General features: G+C 47.3%; 1 protein-coding gene across 4 annotated transcripts in view; it reads left to right on the top strand.

The window, feature by feature from the left end:
* Window positions 1–25,167, top strand: part of PNLDC1 (PARN like ribonuclease domain containing exonuclease 1) — a 1,498,562-nt gene that overhangs the window by 453,618 nt on the left and 1,019,777 nt on the right. The gene's annotated exons all lie outside the window — the stretch shown is intronic.

The raw sequence follows: 25,167 nt of genomic DNA, 5'->3' as shown, positions 1-25,167 counted from the left end.
ACAAGACAGCCTTTCTAGTAGCTATCACTTCTATCAGAAGAGTTAGCGAACTACAGGCCCTCTTGGTTTTGGACCCCTTTGTTACAGTCCACAAAGATAAGGTAGTTCTGCGCACACATCCCAGATTTGCGCCGAAATTAATTTCGAAGTTCCATGTGAACCAGTCAATCGAACTAGCCACGTTCTTCCAGAGACCCACTAACATGGCCGAAAGAAGCCTTCACACCCTAGATGTGCGCAGGGCAGTCATGTTCTACATGGATAGAACTAAACCACTGAGGAAAACTAAACAATTCTTTGTTTCAGTGGCAGCTGGTAGAGAAGGGGACCCTGTCTCTAAATCAGCAATATCAAGGTGGATTGTCAAATGCATCACACTAGGTTTCTCTCTTGCAAAGAGAGAACTGCCCTTCAAGCCTAGAGCACATTCTACTTGAGGCACTGGGTCATCCATAGCATTCATTGCAAATGTTCCCCTAGAGTCCATTTGCAAAGCGGAAACCTGGAGTTCTGTACACACCTTTACAAAACACTATTGCCTAGACACTCATTCTAGGTCTGATTCCAGGTGGGACAAGCAGTACTAAGACATCTTTTTTCTACTGTTCCTTCTCACAACCCACCTCCAACTCCGGGTACTGCTCGCTAGTCGATGCACAGCATGTGATTCTACGCAGATTAACAAGCATCAGAGGACATGCATTACTTACAATCATCAGAAATGCTTTTACGGTATCTGCTTAGATTCACATGCGCCCTCCCTTCCTCCCCACTCGGGGTGGAAGGAACATAGACTTCTTACTACTTTCTCTCCATGTACTCGCTCACTATAGCCTTGGGCTCCCTCGTGGCAGAAAAAATACAATCAGAGGGACCTCGGCACGTGAGGGATTTTGGGTACTACACATGTCACGATAGGGATAGTGTTTCAGGCAAGCCTATGTCGACGTCCCCTTTCGGTCCCCGAAAGACGAGATGCAATACTCTGCGGTTACCACTGGATGTTGGATCATATGCACAGCATGTGAATCTAAGCAGATACAATCATCAGAAATGCTTTTACGGTAAGTAATGCATGTCATTTGTGTGTTTACCCTGGATATAAACAGTTATCCCAATTTTTTTTTTTTTTTTTTTTTTTCTTTTTTTTTTTGTTGAAGGGGGCACGCAGAAAAATCTGAAAAACACAGATTCTGACATTTTTTGAAAACACTGGAAAAACTCGCCTGGAAGTAAAAAAAATAAAACACAAAAGAAACACCCTAAAACAGGAAACCATACATATAAATGCAGCCCCTGTCCCCAGCTAGGTCTACCCACACGGTCTTATAGTTTTCACAGTCAGGGGCTTGGAGGGAACAATAATGGTGTGGTATAATCTGTCTAACTTGTCTCTGTAGGGTATGGGGACCATGTGGGGGATGGGGTGGTCAGTGTGTACTTCTATCTCTTTTGTGTTATGAGGTACTTTTGAAACACCAATTGACAGCATCATGATTGCGCTATTAGGTACTGCTTTGGCATAACAGTGGAGTCCCAAATGGCATATGCAGTACATTTCTAGGATAAAGATGATGGGCACCAACATCTTCCCCAGTGCTCCCAACCAGGACGGGGCCCAGCTAAAGGCCAGCGTGAACCAATCTTACTCTTGAACACCAGCTTCTTCCTTCATTTACGTTTCTAGGTCGTGCACTGCAGCAATGACGTGCGACAGGGTTACATTTTCTGCTTCCTCAGAAGGCACGAATGTGCAACATGAACTCCCAATCTTTTTGCACAGACCTCCTTCCATCGCCATCAGCATATCGAAGATGTACCAGGGGGGCGTGACTTGGAGCCATGGAATTCGGTCCACGCATCTAAATATAATGCTCTGGTGATAAACATTAATCAGCACTTCCATAGGAAGTTTCCGGCACCTGAAGAGATCCGGCACGGAAGGTGCTAACTCTGGGCACAGTCAGCAACCTGGTACGGTGCACACATTGAATCTAAAGTGGCGCCGGGGGTCCGAGAGCGCCATTCTTAAAATGGCGGGGAGTTTCGGGCAGTTTCACATAACCGCCCGGCAGCACTGAAAGCTCTTGCTACAGTAAGTGGCCTCCAGGAGGGAATAGATCAGCTCCCGGCAACACGCAGGGTCCAGACACAGCCTAAAGACAGAGGCGCTGTGTCCCTGGACAAGCCTTCGGGGTAATGGGATCGGCACGGGCGGCTTAGCGACGCTGAGCGTTTGAGGAAACCAGCCACGATCCGGAGGTGACGGCAACCCTCTCGGATCTGTATGACACCAGCCGTCGCGGCTAGCCCAAAAGGGGAGGCAAGAAGCACCAGGCCGACGGAGTCCCAGAGGTACCGAGGAGTGGAGGAAACCTCGGGCGGAGAGAGCGACTCCCAGAACAGCAGGCAGCTCCATACTGCCTGCCAAGAAGGAGCCAGAGGAGTACCAAGCGGGGAGCTGCCTTCGGGGTGACGGGGTCGGCACCCGGCAGCCAGATGCCACCGGCAGAGCAAAGGGGGGCCGCCCTCAAGACAATGGGCAGCTCCACAAAGTTTGTCGAGCAGGATCCTGAGGCCCATTGAGCGGTGGACTGCCTCCGAGGGGACAGGGGCAGGAGGCACCAGCCCGATGGTGCCCTGGGGTGCTGAGGAGTGGAGGAAGTCTCGGGCAGGGACAGCCGCTCCCATAAGCAGCGGACTGCCTCACAGAACCTGTCAAGCAGGAGCCAGAGGTGCGGTGAGCTGCCTTCGGGGTGACAGGGTCGGCACCCGGCAGCGCACCGCTGACCGCGGAGCAAAGGGGAGCTGGGCACAAAACAGCGGGCAGCTCCACAAATGCTGCCGAGCAGAAACCAGAGGCACATCAAGCGGTGGGCTGCCGCAGAGGAGACTGGGTCGGCACCCGGCAGCTCATCACCATTCGATCAGCAAAGGAGGGAACCATCCACGCGCAGCCCTGCCACGGTGTCCCGGTACAAAGAGAGACCACAACCACCGGGGAGTCTGAATTACATGACTAAGACCCGGTGACTCATCACCAGGGACAGCCAAGGCTCTGGTGCGCTGCCCCACAGCACAACGCGGCATTGATCGAGGCGCCGGGCCCTGGCACAGGAGGTCGGGGGGGGTACCAGAGCCCCAAGGTGTGGTTTGGGCCCAAGCTGGAGTGGCAACACCTTCCAGTCTGCAGCAGTCCCGGGCCCCATGCAGACGGAGCACAGGAAGGTAAACTGGGGAGACAGAGCAGCTGAGGGCGCAGCTTGAAGGCAGCGGCCCCCCAGGCAGCCGGGAGGAGCACCCGGACCACGGAGCCCCGGCGGTCTGTGTAGCCACCTTGCCCAGCCTAAGTGCCGGAGACACAGGGAGAGCCCCCTGGGAACGGGGACCAACAGTATAGAGTCGTGACACCACGGAGACCCAGGAGGGCACCCAAAAAGCAGCCGGCACCGATCGCATCTTCTGGCACCCCCTTTCGCGTTGTCGGCTCTGGGTGTACAGGGAATGACGTTCAGCTAGGTGGCCACAAGCAGGTGTCTGGTCTGCCCGCCTCTCGCGGTCAGGCCCACGGAAGTATACCATGGCCACCCCCCAACCAAAGCAATAGCGGAATCGAACCGCAGCATCAGCTGATCAGTGCCAGCAGGAACAAAGAACAATCCCCTCCCCTACAGCTCCCAAGACATCACTAAACAGCCAATGCTTCAAGCCCAGAGGGGTCCCGGGGACACCATTAAAGACACCCACCTAGACACCACGAACTGACCTGATTCAGAGTCTGGGAAGCACGACACCATTTAACAGTCTTAAGTGTAAAGCACCTAAGCCAGCATTATAGACTGAGGCAGGCGCCTCACCCTGTTCACTTCAAGGGATAACCCCTCGACCCTGGTCCGGAGACCGACGCACCATAAGGCAACCAGGTATACAAGGACGCAGAGTAGCAACCTAGCAATCGCAAGCAGGAAAGTCCGGCGCCCCAATCCCCTAAGCACACCATATACAGGCTCGAGCAGCCCCCCAGCCATAAAAAGTCAAAGTAAGCGGACATCGCGACCCTGCTAACCACCCCTGCACCAGACAGGTCCAGAGGAGACCGGCCAGAATTAGGCGAATCAATCACCAAAAACGCACAAATGGAACCACATCGGGAAGCCTCAAACCAATCGGTCACAAAATCTGACTTACAGGACCTCCTGGCAGCCTTAACCAAGGAAAAGCAAAGGGGCACTGAAGAGGTGAAGAACACCATTACGCAACTGCAATGGAGAGTTGGAGAGCTGGAAACCAGAAGAGCAGAAGTCGAAACATCAGTGTGCGAGCATGGCTATGAGATTTAAAAAGGGGCTGACCGGCTAGCAATGTTGGAAGCGAGATGTGACGCCCTGGAACTTAAAGAGGAAGACGCAGAAAACCGCTCCCGCCGTAATAACATACGGCTGAGAGGCATCCCCACATCCATATCAGAGGAAGAACTGGAACATTACGTAAGCAACCTCTTCCATTTCATCTTGACGCTTCCGGACGATTCCCCCATATTGCTCAATAGAGTTCACCGCACCAGAGTCAGGGTCAACTCCTCAGTTCCGCCAGATGTTCTAGCCAGACTTCACTATTTCAAGGTCCAGGAAGAAATTGTGCGAGAAGCAAGAAACTCCCCGCGGATTCTCTTCTGCGATGCCTCGATCTCCCTTTACCAAGACCTCGCCTCCACCACGCTCCAGAAGAGGAAAGCACTAAAGCCAGTTACGGAGTGGCTAAGAGAAAAATGCATACCTTACCACTGGGGTTTCCCCACGGCCTTAATCTTCTCCTGGAATGGGAGCGTCTGCCACATATGCAAAGTGCAGGAGGCAGAGGAGCTGTTGAATCCCGAAGCGAGAAAGGGAATTAACAATGAGGACGACCTCTCAGAACAAGGTCATCAGGAACCGAACCGCTCTTGGTCACGAGCGGAGAGGCGACGCAGGAGAACTAGGGCCCCCCCCCTCTCAAAGGTAAACGCCCAGGCAAAGTTGGCTAAAGGACCAAATGAGAACCTCCATACTCCAGCCGAGAATCACGACTGCAAACTACATACAGCTACCCGCAAACAAAGCATTGCAACTAAGCTACAGGCAGTTATCACCGCCAAGCAGCAGAGGCCCAAGGGCCATACCAGCAGCAAGATTCGTTGGCCCCGCCGGAGTCCCCAGTGGTCGAAGGCTGGCCCAATCGACCAAACTGTGTTCTACTTGGGGGAGAGGGGCGGTTGGGGGGGGGGGGGGACTAGGTGGACAGCGAAGGGGATGCACATGTTCAGGGCAGAGCCCAAAGCAAACAAGAACCGCCCGAGCGGTCCAGGGATAGATCGAGTTTAACCAGACGCACCCAGATCATCACTAAATGGGTACAACCATACAAAATTTAACTATGACCTCCTGGAACGTCCAGGGATTAAACTCTCCTAGAAAGCGGAAATCTGTGGAACACCGCCTGGCACAACTAAAGGCAGACATAGTTTGCCGACAGGAAACCCACCTTTTGGCATCGGACGAGCAACGCATCAAATACTAAAGGTATCTGAAAAAATATTTTGCATCCTCCGGTCAGAAGAGAGGTGGAGTAGCGATCCTGCTCAGTCAAACAGCGATCCTTTCAAGGGTCAGTGAAGCGAGACCCCAGAGGGCAGGTTTCTGCTGATCAAGGGCCTCATGGTTGACCTTCCGATAACTATCATAGCAATCCACTGACCAAACGAGGCCCAGGAACGCTTCCTGCGTAAGATTCTCCCACTAATATCATTCGCGGAAGGCAAGCTGCTAATAGGTGGGGACTTCATTGTCACCCCGGACCCATCTAAGGACAAAACCCTGCCACCCGCTCGCTCAGACTTTTTGAAAGCATTGGGTTTCGCAGAATTCCTAAGAGACGGGCACAGTGGATGCCTGGAGGCTGGCCCATGATAAAGATCGGGACTACACCTTCTTTTCTTATGTCCACAGGGGCTTCTCCAGGATAGACCTTATACTCATATCAAGCGCTCTATACCTCTGCATCTCCGACATTCACATTGGGTTGAGGGTAATTTCCGACCCCACCCCAGTAGTGGCACATTTCCAAACAGTAGGCTTACCAGTAACACGGCACAGGACCTGGAAACTGCAAGATCGCCTCCTCACGGACACAGTGGATAGCCAAGAAATAGCAGAAGCTTTGACCAACTACTTTGTGGAGAATTTGGGCAAGGGTTCCACGGAAGCCACAGTTTGGGACGCCATGAAACCGGTGATCCGGGGGGTGGCGATGAACTGTACGGCAGCGCTCAGACGTAGGCACCAGCACAAACTAGAAATGCTAGAAGCGGAGGTGCCTCAGAAGGAATCAAATCACAGAGCGCCTGTCAATAAAATCATGGAACGAGCTCCGCAATGTGAAAGTAACCCTGGAAATGCATCTAGCAGACCAAACAGCACGAGCACTAACGTACACAAAACAGTAATACTATATGAACCGTAACAAAGCCAACCGATTGCAGGTCCATAAGCTTAAAAAAATCCACATCAGAAACATTACATCCTTGCAGGACCGAGAGGGGACCCCCCGCTGCTCAGACTGAGATATTGGCCATCGTGTCCGACTACCACAGAAACATGTCAGGGAAACCAACAGAGGCAACCGCACACAGAGCAGACCTGAGTAATGCCCCATGCCCGGCACGCCACCCACTAACCGACTCCCTGGAAGACCCTATAAGCCCGGAAGAGGTAGCAGAAGTAATCCGTTCTTTGAAAAACACAGCCCCTGTCCCCGACGGACACCCAGCACCGTTCTACAAAGAATTCAACCACATACTGGCCCCCCGCCTGGCCTCACTTTTTAATTCATTTCTGGAAACGGGTACTACCACCCCCTCAATGGAAGAATCAATCACGATCCTGGTTCCAAAACCGGGCACGGACCCAGAACTTTGCGCATCATACCGCCCCATATCTCTAATGAACGTGGACTCTAAAATGTTCTCGAAGCTACTATCAAACAGGCTGGCCAGGCTCCTCCCAGACCTTATCCATGCAGATCATACAGGTTTCATCCCGGGTCGGAACACGGTGGACAATATTAGATGCACCCTGAAGATCGAGACAGCCAACTGAACGGGAAGGGAATTGGCTGTAGTTTCGCTTGATGCACACAAGGCGTTTCATATGCTAGACTGGGGATACATAGGGGAAACACTGAAGCACTATGGACTGGGGCCTAGATTTCGAAAATGGACAATGGCAAATTATCAACATCCCTTCACTAACCTGCGAATCAACGGAACCTTGTCCCCGAGGATCGAAATCACCAGAGGCACTCGCCAAGGCTGCCCCCGATCTCCCCTCATCTTTGCCCTATCAATGGAGCCATTCGCTGCCAGGACTCGACAAAACACAGCAATCCAAGGCCTCAAGTTCAAGGATAACAATTACAAAGTTGCTCTGTACGCAGACGACGTTTTGTTAACGATAGTGCACCCAGACACATCCCTGCAAGCACTTTGGGAAGAGCTGAGCCACTTCAGAGACCTCGGGGTTCTCCATTAATCCTAAAAAATCGGTAGCACTAGGGATCAATATTCCTAAAACAACACAGGACTCGCTAGCGGCCAACCTTCTGATCCCTTAGGCCAAATCACCTTTGTACTATCTAGGAGTACGCCTACCCAAACACGCAGAACGGACGTATAAAATGAACTTCCCGGCCCTACTGAAAGACATGCAAGCAGACTTGGCCCGCTGGCAAGATCAAGAGATCTCTTGATTAGGGAGGATCACAATGCTCAAAATGAACTTGATCCCCAGGCTGTTATATCACTGCCAGGCCCTCCCAGTGATACTCCCGAAAAAAGCCAAACGGAAACTACAGGCAAGCATGACAACATTTGTTTGGGGGGTAAGAAACCCCGAGTAACCAGGAAGGTCCTGCTTAGAAGCCCCGGGTCTGGAGGCATGGTAGTCCCTGAGGTCGAGAGGTACTGCCTAGCCGTGCAACTCACAGCGACGTTCATGTGGCAACAAGGTGACAACAAGCCCTGCTGGCTGAAATTGGAAGAAGATTGGAGTCAACACCCGCTGGAATACCTCCCACACATCCGATGGCCTGAACAGTCCCCAAACACCAGTCCACTTTCAACCACGAGGAATACAGTAGACCGCTGGAAGCAGGCAGCAAAGAAGTGGAAGTGTAGAAGCACGATGGGACCGCTTTCGCCAATCCGGGAAAACCCAGACTTCACTCCAGGCCAGGGGCAAAATGCCTTCACCAGATGCAAAGCAGGAGGGCTGAAGCACATAGCGGACTTCTATGAGAGAGACTCCCTACTCATGTTCAAGGACTGTAAAAGGAAATTTCAAATTCCAGAATCCAAGAGGTTCCGATATGCCCAACTCCGACACTGGTTATCCCACTACGCAATGCGGACGCATGGAAACGGAGCACTCACGGCACTGGAACACACATTAACATCAACCCCACCCAATGCAAAAATCGCGACCCTGTACAGGTTACTGGACAGGACAGATCCAGAATCTAAGGAACCCTATATGAAGCGGTGGGAGAGAGACCTAGGTAGGGAACTAGACTGGACTAGTTTGAGCCACATTTGGGCAAGAACTCACAAGGCCTCCAAATGTGTAACAAATAAAGGAGCCATTAAAGACTGCTACAGATGGTATATGACCCCCGAAATTCTAAATAAATGTAACCCCGCTATCCCACCCCAATGCTGGCGGGGCTGCAAAGACACAGGCTCACTGTTCCACCTCCTTTGGGCATGCCCGAAAGCAGAAAGGTTTTCGAGGGAGGTCCTGGAACAGATACGACTGATCACATGCCTAGCAATCCCTTGGGACCCAGGCATTATCCTATTGAGAAACACAAATGAAGGACAATTCCCGTTAACCGTCAACTTGGCAGTTCTCTGCACACACCTACTGGCGGCAGCCAAAATTTCGATCGCTAAGCTATGGAAACTCCCTGAAGGTCCAGCGATCCCGGTATGGTGGGTAAAATGTTGGGACATCGCCGCAGTGGAGAAAATCAATCACTGCCATCCGCCAAGGAAACGGGAATAAGTTCCACAACATCTGGGACCCATTTTTTGTCTTCGTACAGAAATTCCCGGATATAGCTAGACAGCCGCCGCCACCACTCAGATGGCTGACGAAGATGGACTAGCGGACGTAAGGCGCCCTAGCCGAGACAAACAGCAACCCCCCCCAACCGCGAGCAATAAACTAAAGCAACCCCCTCCGGTCCACCCCGGAACACATCCCCATTTATGTTTGTTAGCCTCAGTTGAGGCCACCTTACAGTTGTTTTGTCTGGTTATGTGTTGAACAACAGATTATAAAGATGAAGAAAGCTATTGTTATTCATAAATGCCAATAAAATACCATGTTGAAAAAAAAAATGTACCGGTTCTGCATTGTCATCAGTCCAAGTGGGCACAGCTCGACCCTTATGACGTTCAACCCTTGCTCAGTGTCATTCGCCAACTGGACCAGTTCGCAGTGCACAATTTGGAGCCATTTGGCATTAGCTCATGCTTGTACACTGGTTAGCAATAGTGATGCAAAACTTTTCTCTTCTGAGGTAAATGGCTTGTATTATTCTGGTATTTCTTCAAGCGGTTTCGATGAGTCCTTGGGTAGGTAGTTCAGTGTCATCTTTTTTTTTTCTCAGCAGCTGGCCATACGGCTCCTTCCCAGTGAGGATGCAAAAGTCTGGTGTTGGCAGCACGTTTTGTTCTGCGATCGTTGGGGACACTGTTGGTGCTTGGTTGGGCAGTGGCCCCCCTTTCAGGTGTTCTCCTGTGACTACTAATAGGGCTGAGCGTAGCTAGCGAACAATAGCCACTCCATGATGGTGGCAGGGGCAAGTAAGCTTGCTGGCCACACACCCAATAGTAGTCCATCAGTGCTGCTGTGCCCCTCTTTAGGTCTGGAATCAACAATGACCTGGTACATCGCTTGTTGGAGCCTACAAAGGCAGTTCCTTAGCTGAAAAGTACAACTCAGTTCTTTTCTTGCTGCACTTTTACTGGTTTCTCCATTGCTGCAATCCATGTCAGTTTTCTAATGTGCTCGGTCCATGTTTGTGCGCACGTTCATTACACGAGGGCCACTGTTTTTTCTTGAAACCACAGGAGGCCATCAGCTCGGCAAGTGAGGGTTGGTTCCTGCCACTTGTTAACATACTTTGCTCCCTCGATCATCAAATGTGTCATGATCCCAGTCAGTGAGCATAGTCCTAATTCAGGCATTCAGGCTAGGCGGGGAACATTATATCAGTCAGCAGGTCAAAGGTGTTAGCCTGGCACATATGGCACTTACACCATTCACAGCATATGCTTCCATAGACTCTAGTAATGTTTAACAGTAACTTTTATACCCTAAACATGGCCGCTGCAACATCCATTCACAAATTGCAGCACGTTCTATTCATATTGCAGACGTAGCTATTTAAGCCCCGCTGCGCTGGAACGCACACGCTTCGCGTCTGCTCCGCTGACAGCGGGTAATGCTACCAGCGTTTCTCCTCACAGGACCTGTAAAAGGAGAAAATAGAGACATTAGCTTTACAGAAAACGACTGAATACTATAGTTTATAGAAAACGCTTACCTGACCATAGTATTCTCTGGAGCGACCATCTTCAGTCAGAAGTCTCACTCACAGCCGCAGCATCTTCCTTCAGTAGTTTCTTCTGCAGTCACTGCATCTTCCGAAGGTTTTTTCCTCAGCTTTCCGAAAACCTGCAAGCACAAAAGGTATTTAATTTTAATTAACAAACAAACTTAACAGTTGTTAAAAGAAGACATTTTAATAAGCTTTTACGTACCTGAAGGTTCTTCAAGTTTTCACTTCCGTTATTTCCACACACTTCCTTAAAGGCTGCTGTTACTCCGTATAGGTGAACTTATGTTTTAAAACGTTTTCTCATCCTGAGTAACTCTGCAGTCATGATTCTTATCCCAAATTCAAAAAGAGAAAGAAAGAGCAACTTTTTAGAAAGAAAGATCTCTCCAACGTAGGAATTTATTCAAGCCATTAAGGATTACAGTATTTTCGCCAGTTTACTTATCCAAAGACTCATTCTTAAATATCTAGACTTCTCAAGGCAAGAAGAAATAGATCACATCAGCAACCCACGTCACCGTTGTTTCTTCATCCCAACGTGCCCCTGTAGAAAGGAAGGATGAAGAGCTCCCCAATAAATAGACACAGGTGAGAAGGGAGGGATTTGAGGAGTATACATCTCATGCAGTACAATCTCTGTTAGTAGATGTTATAGCATTTCTATTGTCATGCAGAAAGAGAATCCTTGTGCCAAGGTACCAGGTCCACAGGCTGAGAAGGCATTACGCTCTTGACGAGTCCAGGTAAGCGTTACAATATGGTTGCATTAGACCGTTGGTGTTTGTCGGACTGGTTATGCATTTCTGGGCATCTGGATCTACAAGTTGTAGATGCACGTTGTGTGCCTGGAAGGTGCCTTTGAGCCTACATAGCGCAAGATGGATCAGGCATTGTGCCTCTATAATCGGTACTTATTGTGGTACTAGAACCTTGGATGCCCCTGATGCGTGCAATATCACCGAACATACATAGAAACTACTGTTGGTTGTTCGTCTACCCACTGAACTGATGTCAGAGTACCAAGTGCTCGGGATGACGTATATCTTCACCCGCATCCAAGCCCTTGGCCATGTTATACATCATATTTGAGCCTATGCGCTTGTCTTTTCGTCCTGTCAGAGCGTGATATACACCTCCTTGATGATATACTCTTGCTAACAGTGGTGCTATTACTACTGCTTGTGTTTTTAATAGGGGGGGGGGGGGGAGTAGTATTTCAAACATTGTACTTGTGCATACAGGCACTGGCATTACTTGCTTGGGGCGTGTTATACATAGATACATTTATTTGGTAGTGTAGTTCTATTGAGAGGTGTGCTTTTGTTCAGGCCCCCCCCCCCCCCTGTTTTAGATGGCTTGCCCAGATAAGATGACCCCCAATATATTCATAACCGTAAAATAAGGAATATTAACACAATGGCAGTAAAGTGCAGGCCGCTTTGATACAAACTCATTCTAGTAGAACTAATGACATTGCTATAATTACGCAATGAACAATATGACGTTGAACGATGCATCTTCTTCCTCCTATAATGGGAACAAAAATGGGTATGAAAGAGGGTTGGTAGGGGCAGAGAGGGACGGGCATCGGGGGAGGAAGTTCAGGGAGAGTTAGTTTGTTTTAATATACAGAACTTATGCTTTTAGCAGCAATGCATGCCTGATATCTTTGCACATGCGCTCATATTGACAGCATTAGCCAAGTAAGGTGAGGTACACTGGTTGTTAGCCTTCGGGTACTGGTGAGGAATTCAGTGGTGCCCTTTGAATGTCTGAAAGGTGTATCCAATATCGAAGCCCTTTCACTTTTACTGCGAGAGGGGTGGAAAACGCCACTTTGTAGGGCCCGTGGAACCTGGGATTTTTCCACTTGCGCACAAAACGTCTTACATACAATAGCTCCCACCGGCAACAGTTGTTGGCTGGGTGCTGTGCCACCAAGTGGAACTGTAGTGTTTTGGGGGTCGTCTGGGTGAGGTGGTGTAATTTGTTGTGAGATGCATTTGATTGCACGTTTTAAGTTTGTTAAGTATTGTTTAAACTCCTCTCCCAGAACTGTTGCCGCTCTATGGGCATCTGATGCCCTCTTCACAGAGGATATAGGCGTGCGCATATGCCTGCCTTTCACGATCTCATGTTGTGAGAGGTGGTGTCCTTACTTGGCTGAGTGCGCAAGTTGAACAGGGCCAGAGGCAAACAAAATGCACCAAGTTCTTTTTTAGGGTGTTGCAGAGTTTGGAAAGCTTGCTTTTAAGAAGCCTGTCGATTCGTTCCACAACACATATGGGGGTGATAAATTGGGCACATGCGGTGCTCGATTTCTAGGATTGCTGTAATTTCCTTGAAGAGCTCATTAAAAAAAGTGGGTGCCATTATCGGATCTCAAAACATCGCACACCCCCAACAGGGGAATACCTTGCGTACAAGGAATTTTGTGGCACATTTGGCATCTGGGTGGGCACAGGGGCCGGGCTCTACCCACTGCGAGAATGGGCACACCACTACAATGAGGTACCAGGCTCTTTTATATCTCTCGCCCATGTCTGCATAATCAATATGGTGCTTGCGGAACGGCCCAATGGGGCGGGGCAAGGTACCTCATAATGTGCAGGGAGTTATTCCAGTGCTGAACACTTGGCATGTAGTGCATTGTATGACCATTATTGAGAGGTGTTCTTGGATATTTGGTATGAACCAATCATCCCGTAAGTCTGCTACAATATGTTTTGAGCTGTGGGGGGGGGATTGTGTAGTTGTTCAAAGGCTGTGTGTAGCAGTTTCACGGGCATTACTGCCTTCCCTGTGCATTGCTGTCTTCATAGATCAGTCGGTGATCGTACACACCCGCGCTTGTGCCAAATGTCTCTCTTCCTGCAGAGCTATACATTGGAGCTCTACTATTTGTGCTATGGGCAGTGCTGTGTATGGGCCCTTCTCTGGTTATGTGGGAATGGCCTGAGCAATCGAGGATCGGACGTTTCAAGCTTTTCATTGTGTCCGGCATCGCACAAAAGCGGCATGAATTGGTCTGTTTTACCACAGATTCTTAGTACCTTCTTAGTACCTCGTTTGTTTTCAGGATGTTTAGTCTTGCTCTCAGAAAGTTTGAACAAATTTTCTTGTTTGGAAATTTCAGTAGGTAACTGATGGGCTCATTTATTTTTTGCGCTGTTAAAGACTCCAATCAAGCAGTCCCACTAAGTCAGTGCCTTGTCTGGGATTGCTCAAAGGAAGCCCTTATTTATATATTTTTATGTCCAGTTCGTGTACTCTGGATGACAACCCTTATATAACACCCCTCTCTTAGAATCCCCCTGACCCCACTGAGCCAAGAAGTAAGTTTGTTTTGCAAATTTAAAAGGTTTATTTGAGAATTAAACAATTTATATATGTATCGCACTTTTATAATAAATTAATAATTGATATCACACTTGTGAATATGAGCAGTAATCAGCAATAGGTAATCCTACAATAGCACAGTTCTGGTGACTTATGACTAGGAACAGGGGAACAAGGTATCAGAGAATGCTTTATGGTTTCAAGGAGATGCAAAGATGAATAAAAGGCAGTACAGAAATAAACTTGATATGATTTCAGCAAAAGATAATGTGATCACTTTTTCTTTGACAATTCACTCCCCCCCCCCCCTATGCAATGTAAGGAGATGGAAGTAACACACACAATTCTCAGGAATACACACAAATGCAATACAAAGTTCCAGTTCCCCCCAGCGAGCTTAGAGGAAAACGGGTATGATTTTAAACACAGGCAAAATCCTTTTAAATGTGGTGGCAATGAAGTGAAAAATATACTCAAATTGCTTTTAATTCCCTATAGGAGGTTCAGGGTGAGTGAGAGATACTTTAAATCAGTTCAGGCCAGCCCTATAAATGATTCAGGGATGGTTATCAAGTTGAAAACAGAATTCCGTGATGGAAGCAAAAGATAAATGTTTTTACACGTGGCTGGAATGAAGCAAAATGTCAAATCACTGCAATCTAGTCGCGTGCGTCGAGCGCAATTACGGACGAACTATAAGGAGTAGAAAGTCTTAGGCTCGTTGGAAAGCTTAGAATCCTAGCTTTAAGATGAAAGTTAAATTTCGTCCCTAGGACAAACGGTTCCGGAGATACGGACGATTTTGTGAAGTTAGTTTTTCAGAAATTAAATTTTAAAGTTTCAAAATGACAGATGACAGTTTTGCAGCTTTGAATCAGAAGGGACACGATTTCTATGATGCAGTTCTCAATAGGTTAAAATTGTTTGAATTAGATTATTTTAAACTAAGAGATTGGTTTTGCACAGTTCTGGCTGAGTACTCCCACTATATTTTGGACAGGAATGCGACTTCGTCACGGATCGGGTCAGGATTGGCTGCGGTTCTCTCGCCACTGGGTACTGGTTCTGCGCACATCGATTTGGGTCAGCTCTCAGCGATCTGGTCTGGGTCTGGTCTCTCTGGATCTCTGGTCTCTCTGGATAATTCTGCCTTCTGGGTCTGCTACCGGTTCTGGCAAATGTTCTTGGCAAAGAATTCAAACAGCTTGCCCGGCTGTGAATAGTTTGGTTAGGTTTTGAGGCCTGCTGAAGAGAACTCGGCTTGTGGGTTAGGCCTTTGCTTTGAGTTCTGGAGTCAGAGTTCTAGGTTCTGATCTCTGTCTTGCTGGAGTCAGTCCGGATCTCTAGATGTGAAGTCGTCTGTCAGCGTGCTCCGCAAGGAAATGGAAATTGAATGTCCCTGCCTAGGTTCCAGTGGCTCTTTTTATGTGTTTAGAAAGTGGGTGGGTCGGCTCATTCTGCATGCCCAACCCTCTCAACTTATCATTGGCCAGTTCCTCCTTTCTTCCTTGATTGGGGGAACTGGGTTGTGAGTCAGAGTGATGAGGTAGGTTTATGGTCAGAGGATCCTCCCCTTGTCAAATTGCACACAAATCTGTTTCTGATCCAAATACATATTTATCTATGTACCATTTTTCTATTATTATATGTCCAGTTAACATATTTTCTGTAGCACCACACCATCCGATCCCTGTCTTTGTAAGATGTTGTGTCCACTTATGACAGAATTCTGCCCTTTTCATCCAGATAACGGCCTCTAAACCTTTCCAGATTTTACACAAATGTGCACCAGGGATATGGATTTCAGATGATAGTGTGTCAGATTTTTAACATGCATACATTTGGAGTAACAACCTTTTTTCCGCTACTATCCCCAAGAACATACATTGAGTCCTAACACCTCTTAAAATGTGCACAGAAAAATCACAAGAATGATGATATTATTTATATAATTTTTACAAGTCCGCACTATGAATTATCCATCTTTTTAAAATGATGCTCTGGCCCCAAAGGGGTGTGGTTTTCCAAAGCACATGGTGGAATTTCTGGTTTATCCACTCCCCCACCCCCCCCCCAAGCTCAGCTTGCTCACAGATGCAGTGCCCCTCTCGGCTTCCTTCCAAGAAGAAGCCATTTACGACCCCCCTAATTTAACATTTGCCTGGGCCAAGGACAGTGCTTTGTTTAGTTTCCAGCAGTCCCCAGAATGCAGCCAGGCCTGGGAACACAGCTGCTGATCAAGTTTCAACTCCTGTCGGGGGTAGTTGCTGGGCAGAATTCACTCTTAAGCCAGGCTTCAGCTAAATGTCACTTTGGTTCCCAGTTTTTCTTCATCCAAATCAAACTTACAATTTTTATACATGCAGCTAGAACGCTGATTCAAAGTTCAAAACTATGGCATTTAACAGTTGCAAACTATGTGACACTCAACAGTAGGTCACTCATTTATTTTAAACATTTAATTTTTAGTGTCTTTCATTCCAATTTCACTTCAGCTGCCGACATCCACAGCTCAGCCAGTTTTTCTGAGATTTTTGAATATCTTGCAATGTTTAAAATAGGCATTTTTAGCTTGCATTTCAGAGAAACAAAGGTGATTTCAAAGCGCTTTCTGAGCTAACCGGCACTGCTGTTTTTCCTTTGGCACACATTTCACCCATGGCACTCCTGGCCCATCACGCTCGCACTGGTGGGTGGCAGGTCAGGGGAACATTTTGGTGTGTGCCAAAACTGCGCGTTTCTCCAGGATTCTACCGCAAATGTGGGCTTTTCCGCCCTCTTGGATTTCCTATGCCCACAGCACCAAGTGTTGCAGCATAATAGTCCAAACGTGGGTCATGACACCCAACAGCACGAAGGGTGGGTAAATGAACTACAGATTTGTAGCTCAGCGCTTTCAACTGTTTATCACACCAATCTGTTTTTTAATTTTTTTGCACTCTTTGTTGGATTGTGCTTCCTATCTCTTCCAGAATTGTCTGTTTTTTGTTAGTCCATGCTCGGAGCATTTTGTTTGTCCCTTTCTCCATTTCTTCATGGATGAGTGTGTAGATATTTTCTTTGGACGATCTTTTTTTCCTGTAAAGCATCAGACTGTTGAGAGACACCGTACCTTTGAGCGAGGTAAGACTGAGCTCTCTTCTTATCGGGGCCAATGGAGTGGAGGCTGGGAGGCGGAATAACTTTCTCCAAAGAAAGCCTTCCAGTTTGGGCCAGATGTTTTCCGGAATGTTTGGCATGGCTTCCACTCCGTAAGTGAGGGCTGGGACCACTTTTGTCTTATAAAAGGTGATTGCCGCTTTGAGTGAAAAGCGACCACATTTTTTGTCCATCATGATCATTTGGTTGGTTAGGGTTTTGTTTTTGAGGACTAAGGTTTCTTGCATCGGTTGCTCTTTGTTTTTGTTGCTGAAGGTAATACCCAGATATCTGAAGGTGTCAACTTCTTCCAAGCGAACACCATCAAGGAACCAAGCACCGTTGGCTTTATTTGACCAGTCGCATCACTTTGGTCTTCGTGTTGCTTTCGAGATCGTTGATTTTTTAGATATTCGTTCAAATTGTCAAATTTTCTCTGAAGCCCAATCTTAGTTTGATCAATTAAAATGATGATGTCCGCGTATAGCAGCCTGCTGACCTTTTCGGTGCCCAAGGTCGGTGGAAATGCTTTGACACTTTTTTTGAAGTGTTGGTAATCGCCTGTGTAGGCATTATAGAGTGCCGGGGCTAGCGGGCATCCTTGCTTCACTCCACGGCTTGTCAGAATAGTTGTAGAGAGTAGGCCTGTGCCGTTGAGTCGGACTCTCATGGATGTCTGGGAATACATTTCTTGTATGGGTTCCAACAGCGAGGGAGGACAATTCCAGTTGACAAGTTTTTCCCATAATTTTGCTCTGTTGACTTTGTTGAATGCTTTGTACAGGTCAATAAAGGCCAGGAACAAAGGAGGGGCACCTTCCTGTACTCTGGCCTTGAATATGTTAAGGGTAAGTATATTGGCCGTTGTACTTAGGTTTTTTCTGAAGCCAGTCTGGAATTGGTCACAGCCTTCCAATGAGGAAACCCAGATCTTGAAACTGTCCAAAAGAAATGAACCAAAAAGCTTTCCGATGCTGTCAAGTAGTGCAATGGGGCGATAGTTAGGATCGCCTCTTTCACCTATTTTATAAATCGGCACCACATTAGCTGTCTTCCAAGACAAGGGAATTGATCTTGTTGAAGCGCAGGATTCGAAAATTTCAGCCACAAAGATCGACCAGCTCGCTGGGGTGGATTTTAAATCCATGTTGGAAAGCCCATCTGGTCCGGGAGCTCGGGATGATTTCAGCTTTTTGATTTTGGTTTCGATGCTGGATAGATTATATTCTATGTCCCATTTGTTGATGAACTGTGAAATTCGGTTGAGTACAGTGGCGAATCAAAAAGAGCTGAAAAGTGAGTAATCCATGACTCTTCTGAGACGCTAGTTAGATTGTCTTGAGTTGGGAAGCCTTTGGATGATATCAGTGACCAAAAAACCTTTGTTTGCTTGCCACTGAGTGTACCCAGTATTAGTTCAGAATCTTCCTGGTATAGTTGGATTTTATAGCCTTTTAACCAGTTCTTGTATCGGCTGGTTGTTATCCGTGCTTCCTCCCTGTTAGTGATAGAAGGGAATCGGAAGGCCTTTCTTTTTGCTTCTCTCATAATGAGTCTTTTTTTCTCTGAGAACCAGGTTATTGTGATGCTGGGTCTTATGCAGTGTATTGCCTCCATTTTTTTTTCACCTGCTAAGGTAGCAATAATGGACAATAATCCGTAAGGCTTCTGGCGTCTTTTTGGTTATTCAGTGTCTTTGCTTGGCAGTAGTTGTCTGTTAGTACAGTTAGTTCAGTCTTAGATGTGTAGCATTGGCGTTGGTCTCGATGTTGGTGGGCATGAATGCATGCGAGCAGCCGTTAGTAAGTGGGGTGTGGATTTCCCAAGTTGCTTTTTAGAGGTTATGGTCACTGTGGAGTGTTCGAGTGACCTCAAAACCTGGTCTAGGATGGTATGTCGTCCAGCTAGTTCCCAGGTCGGAATGACCGGATCAGTGGTTTTTCTCAGTGTGTGTTATGCAGGTCGTGAGATGTCATCAAATTGGCCCATTTTTTTCCTCTATACAAAGAGTTTCCTGGCGTAGCGATAGTGTTTGTCTTGGGGTTAAGCAAAGATTTTCTCAATGAGTTTTCAGTTCTTTTTAACGCTATTTTGGCATTTGGCATTCAAGTCCCCACAAAGAATTATGCTGTCAATTGTCATTGATTTTTGCTTTGTCCAGCAGGTTTTCGATCTTTGAGAGAAATTGTTCTGTTGAGGTTTCCCTCAGGTTCCAATAAATGTTTACCAATAGGTAGGTTATGCTCTTCTGTTGATTTGTGCCCGATTGGAGTAAGCGTTGTTGGATCAAGGTGGCCAAGATGTGGGGGTCTTCTTTTATGACCTTGGTCAGCTGGAGGTTGGACCCTATGTGAATTGCGGTCAGTAGGCCCACCCTCGGTCGACCCGTGGCTCCTCTCAGGGCTGGGGAGAAGGCAATCTCGAAGGCGTCTATGGTCAGTTTTTTGAGCATCCATATTTCTTGGCGACTCAAAATGTCGAATAATCCGAGGTTTATATCAGAGGTGTTTGTCAAGTGAGAGAAACCTTGGGTATTCCAGGAGCCCAGAGTTGGACAGGAAACGTCTTCCATGTTTGATGACCTAGTGGGGCAAACCTGGTTTCTGTCTTGCTGTTGATTGCTAACATCTCTGTTTCGCCGTTAGGGCTTCCGGAAGCCAGGCCCATTGGTTTGGATCTACTTTTGGACGGCGTTGGTTCTGTTCAAATCCTGGGTCCGCCTTTCCCTTCTTGGAGATGTCTTGGTCGATTGTGTTGGTCCAATTTTTTTTGTGGGCCTGGTGGCACTGTTTCTGTTTCCAAGGAACTTGGACAATGTTATTGACTGGGAACGACTGTTATTGCTGGGAACGGTTTTGTCTAGACTTCATTGGAATATCGAAGTATACTCACATGCCCTGAGAAACTGTTTAACCTTTTTCCTTTCTCTAACCTTTCCTTTCTTCAACCTCAGAATCTGCAAAATGTACTAGTGACATACAAATGCCATTACTGTCCTTGTAAATGAAGTCACCTCCGGATGTAGGAAGTGTGTAAAAAGCATCTCTAATGAGTATCTACTAATGTATGCTGATTCTGGGAAAGTATTTTAAAGTATATTTGATTGTTCCATATCTTGTCCTTTTTAAAGAATGCTTATTTAAAAACTGTTAGATAAACTCAAGGTTTAAGTTATAAATATTTATTTAAGTGTTACTTGTCTACTTCTATTTGCAAATTTCATTGCTACAGCTCACATTTACCCCTCTTGAGATAGGCGTGGCTGCTCAGTCACACTACCAACTTGTGTAGTACAGCCCTATACCAAAAGGTGGGTTTCCTGTTACCAAGCAGACAAGTGTTTTGTAATCTCATAGTGTTAGTAAATCAATTCTTGCCTAACAACTTATGCTGAGTCTTAATACATGGTTACATAACGCCCCTTTGATGCTCTCAGCGCTACAAGCTCTGCTGCTTGTGCTCAGTAATGCATGGATAGTATTTTCATTACTAGTGTTTCATATTCTTCTGCTTCTAAGCGCACCACTGCCGTCCCTTCTCTTGGTCGATTGTTGCTGACCCGCCAACAAAGAGCACCTCGCCCTCTGCCAGTGGACTATCCTTGGCTTTGGGGGTGTCATCCTCTTTGCCCTCATAGGTGGTGCAATCGTGTTGCTGTTAATCCTCATCTGTGCACAGTTCTGTTAGGAACGTAGCATGTCCATGTTGTAAAATGCAAAAATTGGACATTTGGGCTTGAGTTGATGATCTCGTAAGCCGATGCCCTCTTGGGTGGTGACAGTGGACTTTCAACCTTTCCAGGATTGCAAATACTGAGTGCTCCATGTTCAATGTTACTGAGCACCCCATTAAAATTGTGGAGCTCTTCTCAATTGCAAAGGTAGCTGCAGCGAGGGCTTGTTCATACGCAAACTGTCCTTGCATTACTGAGTCTAATGTACCTCTATAATAGTTGTGGCCCATTGTGCTTTTCTGTATCAATACAGCTGTCATAAGTGTGCTGTTTGAGTGTGAGAATATGTAAAATTCCTGTGTGTGGTCTGGCGAGAGCTGGGGCTGTGGAAATCACTTCTTTCAGATCGTTGGAACTTTGCACCATGTCTGCTGTCCACTCTCTTATGGCTATCTTTTTGTGCTACTTTGAGGGCCTGTAAGAGTGACCTTGTGTAGGCTGCGTAGTCCAGAATCCAAGCCCTGCAGTAGTTGCACAACCCCAGGAATTTCTCCATGTCTTTAACTGTAACTGTCTTGGGCGTGGTGCGCACTGTCGCTTCTCTGTCCGGTATAATTCTCTTGCCGTCCGCTGAAATGATTTGCCCTAGATGGAGTACTTCAAGCTGACAGTATTGAAGCTTGGCCTTATGAACCTTGTAGCCCTTGCAGGCTAGCAGTTGTGGCATGGTGATGAAATCTCTGCAGCATTCTTGCTCACTTTTACTACACGCTAAATTGTCTACATATTGGATGACTGTGCTGGGTACATGGATGTTACCTAGGTCTTCGTGTAATATCCTGTTAAATATGCTAGGCTCTCTCAATACCCTTGGGGCAAACGAGTGTGCTCGTAGCGCTTTCTGCCGTGTGTAAACACGGTGAGGTACTGCGAGTCTGGGTTCAATGCTATAGAGAAAAAGTTGTTTTTAAGTCAACCACTTGTGATGCTGCAAAAGATGGAAGCCGGGTTTGGTACAAGAGGAAATTCCTTCTGTACTACATCATTGAGGGGACGGAGATCCTGGATCATTCTCCAACTACCCCCCATCGCTTGTTTAACAGGGTATATGGCTGTATTGCATGGTGATGTAGAGAGCACTATGATCCCTTGGTCTAATAAAGCCTGTATTGTGTCCTTTATCCCCTCTTCTGCCTCCCTCAACAGTGGGTATTGTTTCACTCTGGGTAACACTGCTCCATTATTTGTTTCTGACTTGGGTCACTTCTTTTAGGAGTCCTACATCGTGTGGGTTAGTTGTCCACAACTGTATCGTCACATGTTGCAAGTGACCTTGGGTAAAAGGGGGCGGGGCAACAACAGTCATGAGAGGGCTCTGCACTCTCCTATACTGCACCATAACATCGCAGGGGATGCAGAGCTCAAGTGTTATTTTGCTGTTGTTGTCCTCAAAATGCTCTGCGTCAGTTAGTTCCTTAAGGGGTACATTGGGATCAATGCACAGGACAGTGGGCCATTGACATCCATGAGTGTCAGTACCTAGGACCACAATTCACTTTGCTGATACCAACAGCCCCTCCAGGTCTAGGGACGGTATAGTGCCTGCCATTAACTCTGGGGACACTACAGGGAGGAAAATGAAGTTGGTTGGCACTCTCCCACAGGATTTGGTGATTTTCGGTACTGCCTGCGCAAGTACTCTTGTGCCATAAATAAACATGTCTGGATCCACTGGGATGCCTCGCACCACCACGTTGCGCGCCATGGCGTGTATCACGAGCATCGCCCTCATTGAGCACATGCCTGGTGTGGAGCACACAATGCTGCCATCTGTCAAGGAGATTGTCGTATTCAACTTGCTTAGCAGATACCTGCTGAGCAAGTTGACAGGAGAGCTTTCAGAATACACTAGGTGGGCACATACCACCCTCCCTCTTACGTTCACGTCCAAACCTTTTGTATATGCAACTGTTAAAACAGTCCCAGAGAATCCCTATGTGTCAAATGTTTTGCCAGATAGCGGGAAGTCACCTTCACTGGTGCAGGATTTCTGAGCTCCAGAGTCTACCATAAAGATGAACTGTTTATTCTCTATCCCTGTCCCCACCAAGGGTTCCTCTTCTGGGTTTAGGTTCATCGACAGGACTGGACACGCAAGTGTTCTCTGTGGTCTGTCCTAGTCTGGATATGTGTTTGTTCCTGGAAACAAGAAAGGTTTTCCCCCACCACTGTAGCGCCTTGAAACTGGGCCAATGTACCATTGTGCGTGGCACCGAAGGCGCTCGTGTTCCCCGATTGCTGCATGTTGTAGTGGGGTGGGTAGTGCGGGCTGCCTGTTGGGGATGTCGCGCTGGGGAGAGGTCGGGTACCTGTGGAGATAGCTGGGTGTACATTTGGTGAATTTCATATGGTATCGAGGTAATTCTGAAGGGCGGTCCTTGCTTGGGGATGCGGGGGCTCATTTGGGTGAGGGGGCATAGTTCCGCTGGCCATAGTCCTAGCCCATCCCATCCCTTGCCTACTCCTGCACTCTTTGGAAAAATTGTTTGCGAGTCACAATCAAGGCAGGACAATACACCAATAAGTGTTTCAATGTTTCAGGTTCACATTCATTTAAGCAATATCGACAATGTATTAAGTTTTTCGAGATTATTCCTCTTCGCACCAATACTTCACGAATGTGCCACAAGTTGAACCTAAAGCGCATGTACTGAGCTCGAATGTATGGTGAGGGGCATTTAGTCAAATATTCCGCCATTTGTCTATACCTTTTTGCTCCAAACAACGAAATGTCAAAATCCTTGTAGTACCCACATAACTCTATATTCTGTATCCAGTCAAGTTGAGAGTTTAATTTTTGCTCACCCAGGATTGGTCATTAGTAGTTCCAGATCGATAGCTGCTTCTGACATACCATTATATGTTGTTTTTGATGGTGTATTACGATCTGATAGTAAGTGTTTTGCTGCTATGCCCAACACATTGTGCATTCAAATGCTCAGTATACATTTACGTAGTAGGGAGCACATTTTCCATAATAATTGAGAATACAAGGAAAGTGACCCCAATTTGTATCGGATCAAAGGTAGGGGGGTGCAGTTAGGCAAATTCAGAACTTTCTTCCAAAAACTGGCTTCCATTTTGTTTCAATCTTCTTTTTTTTATAGTGCAGAAGGCCTCCATGCTGTATATCAAGATTGGGATTACTTTCATTTGGTAGAATGACAGAACATGCTTGAGTGAGAATTTCCCAAACTTTAATGTCCCCTATTGCTAAGGGTACTCCTGCTGTGTGTTTTACGAAGGAGTATATCAATTTCCCCACACCTGCCGTGAGTGGCTGGAGTGCCTTAAGTAAATTGTTCTTGTCCATCTGTGCCCATGGTATGTATTGTGGCCTCCCCGCTCCCTTGTGTATCGAGAGCATTCTCATCTTGTTCCTTCCGCCCTTAGTTGCACTTCCTTTTTTTCTTGCTATTGCCATCTGGCCAAACCTTTCCCTCAACCTGCCATCCCACAAATCTTCCACCTTCTGGGTGCGTTGAGGCGCTAACTCTGCCTCCCCATCTTCACCTTCTTCAACCTCATCGAACTCGCTCCACTCCTCTTCGTCTCCCCGGTGGGACCCAACAGTCTTGTAGCCCAATCTATCTGTGTTGCTGTGACGCTCTATGTGAACGATCTTCATGAGTGCATGGTCTATTCTGAATAAGAAATCTCCTGACTTGCACTCATCTCTCGCTGGCTGCACCTGTGTCTCTGCTTTTGTAATGTCACATGCTGCCCGCAATCTGGCTAACCCTGTTTGCATTGATGCTAGTGCTATTTCTAAATCTCTCGCGCTTACACCAGTGTGTGCTGTGACCCCTGGAGGGGAGACATATTGGGGAGTTGATGCAGTCGCTTCGCACCCGTTGACACATACGTTGGGTTTGTGTACCCCTCTGCGGGTTGGGATGCTAAAGGGTAGATTCCTTTTTTCCCTGTCAAGCCATTCCCCTCCTCATACTGTATTTCTGTTACTGTTGTGTGCCCTCCTCTCCTCCTCGTTATCTTCTGGATCCTCTAACATTTTCCAGAGGTTCAATAGTTCCCTTCTATTCTGCAATGATCTTCCCTTGTACTTCGCGGTGAAGAAGGTAGTCATGTGTTCTCTAATGCACTTCTGTCAAAGGAGCCCTGCTCTGGCCAGGAGCGGGGCATCCACCCTTTTTTGGTCTCAGTCACCCACTGATGGCGTTTCTCCCTCCATGGTCGCATCTCCTGGGTGCCTGTTTATTCGAGCTATACCTGTACTAATACGCCACAGTTGTACAAATGTCGTAAAGGAAAAAACAGTTCAGTTACCCCCTCGCTTT

This window comes from Ambystoma mexicanum, chromosome 12, assembly GCF_040938575.1.
Source record: "Ambystoma mexicanum isolate Mex_15411 chromosome 12, UKY_AmexF1_1, whole genome shotgun sequence".
Classification (NCBI taxonomy): domain Eukaryota; kingdom Metazoa; phylum Chordata; class Amphibia; order Caudata; family Ambystomatidae; genus Ambystoma; species Ambystoma mexicanum.
This window is presented reverse-complemented; position numbering and strand designations above follow the sequence as displayed.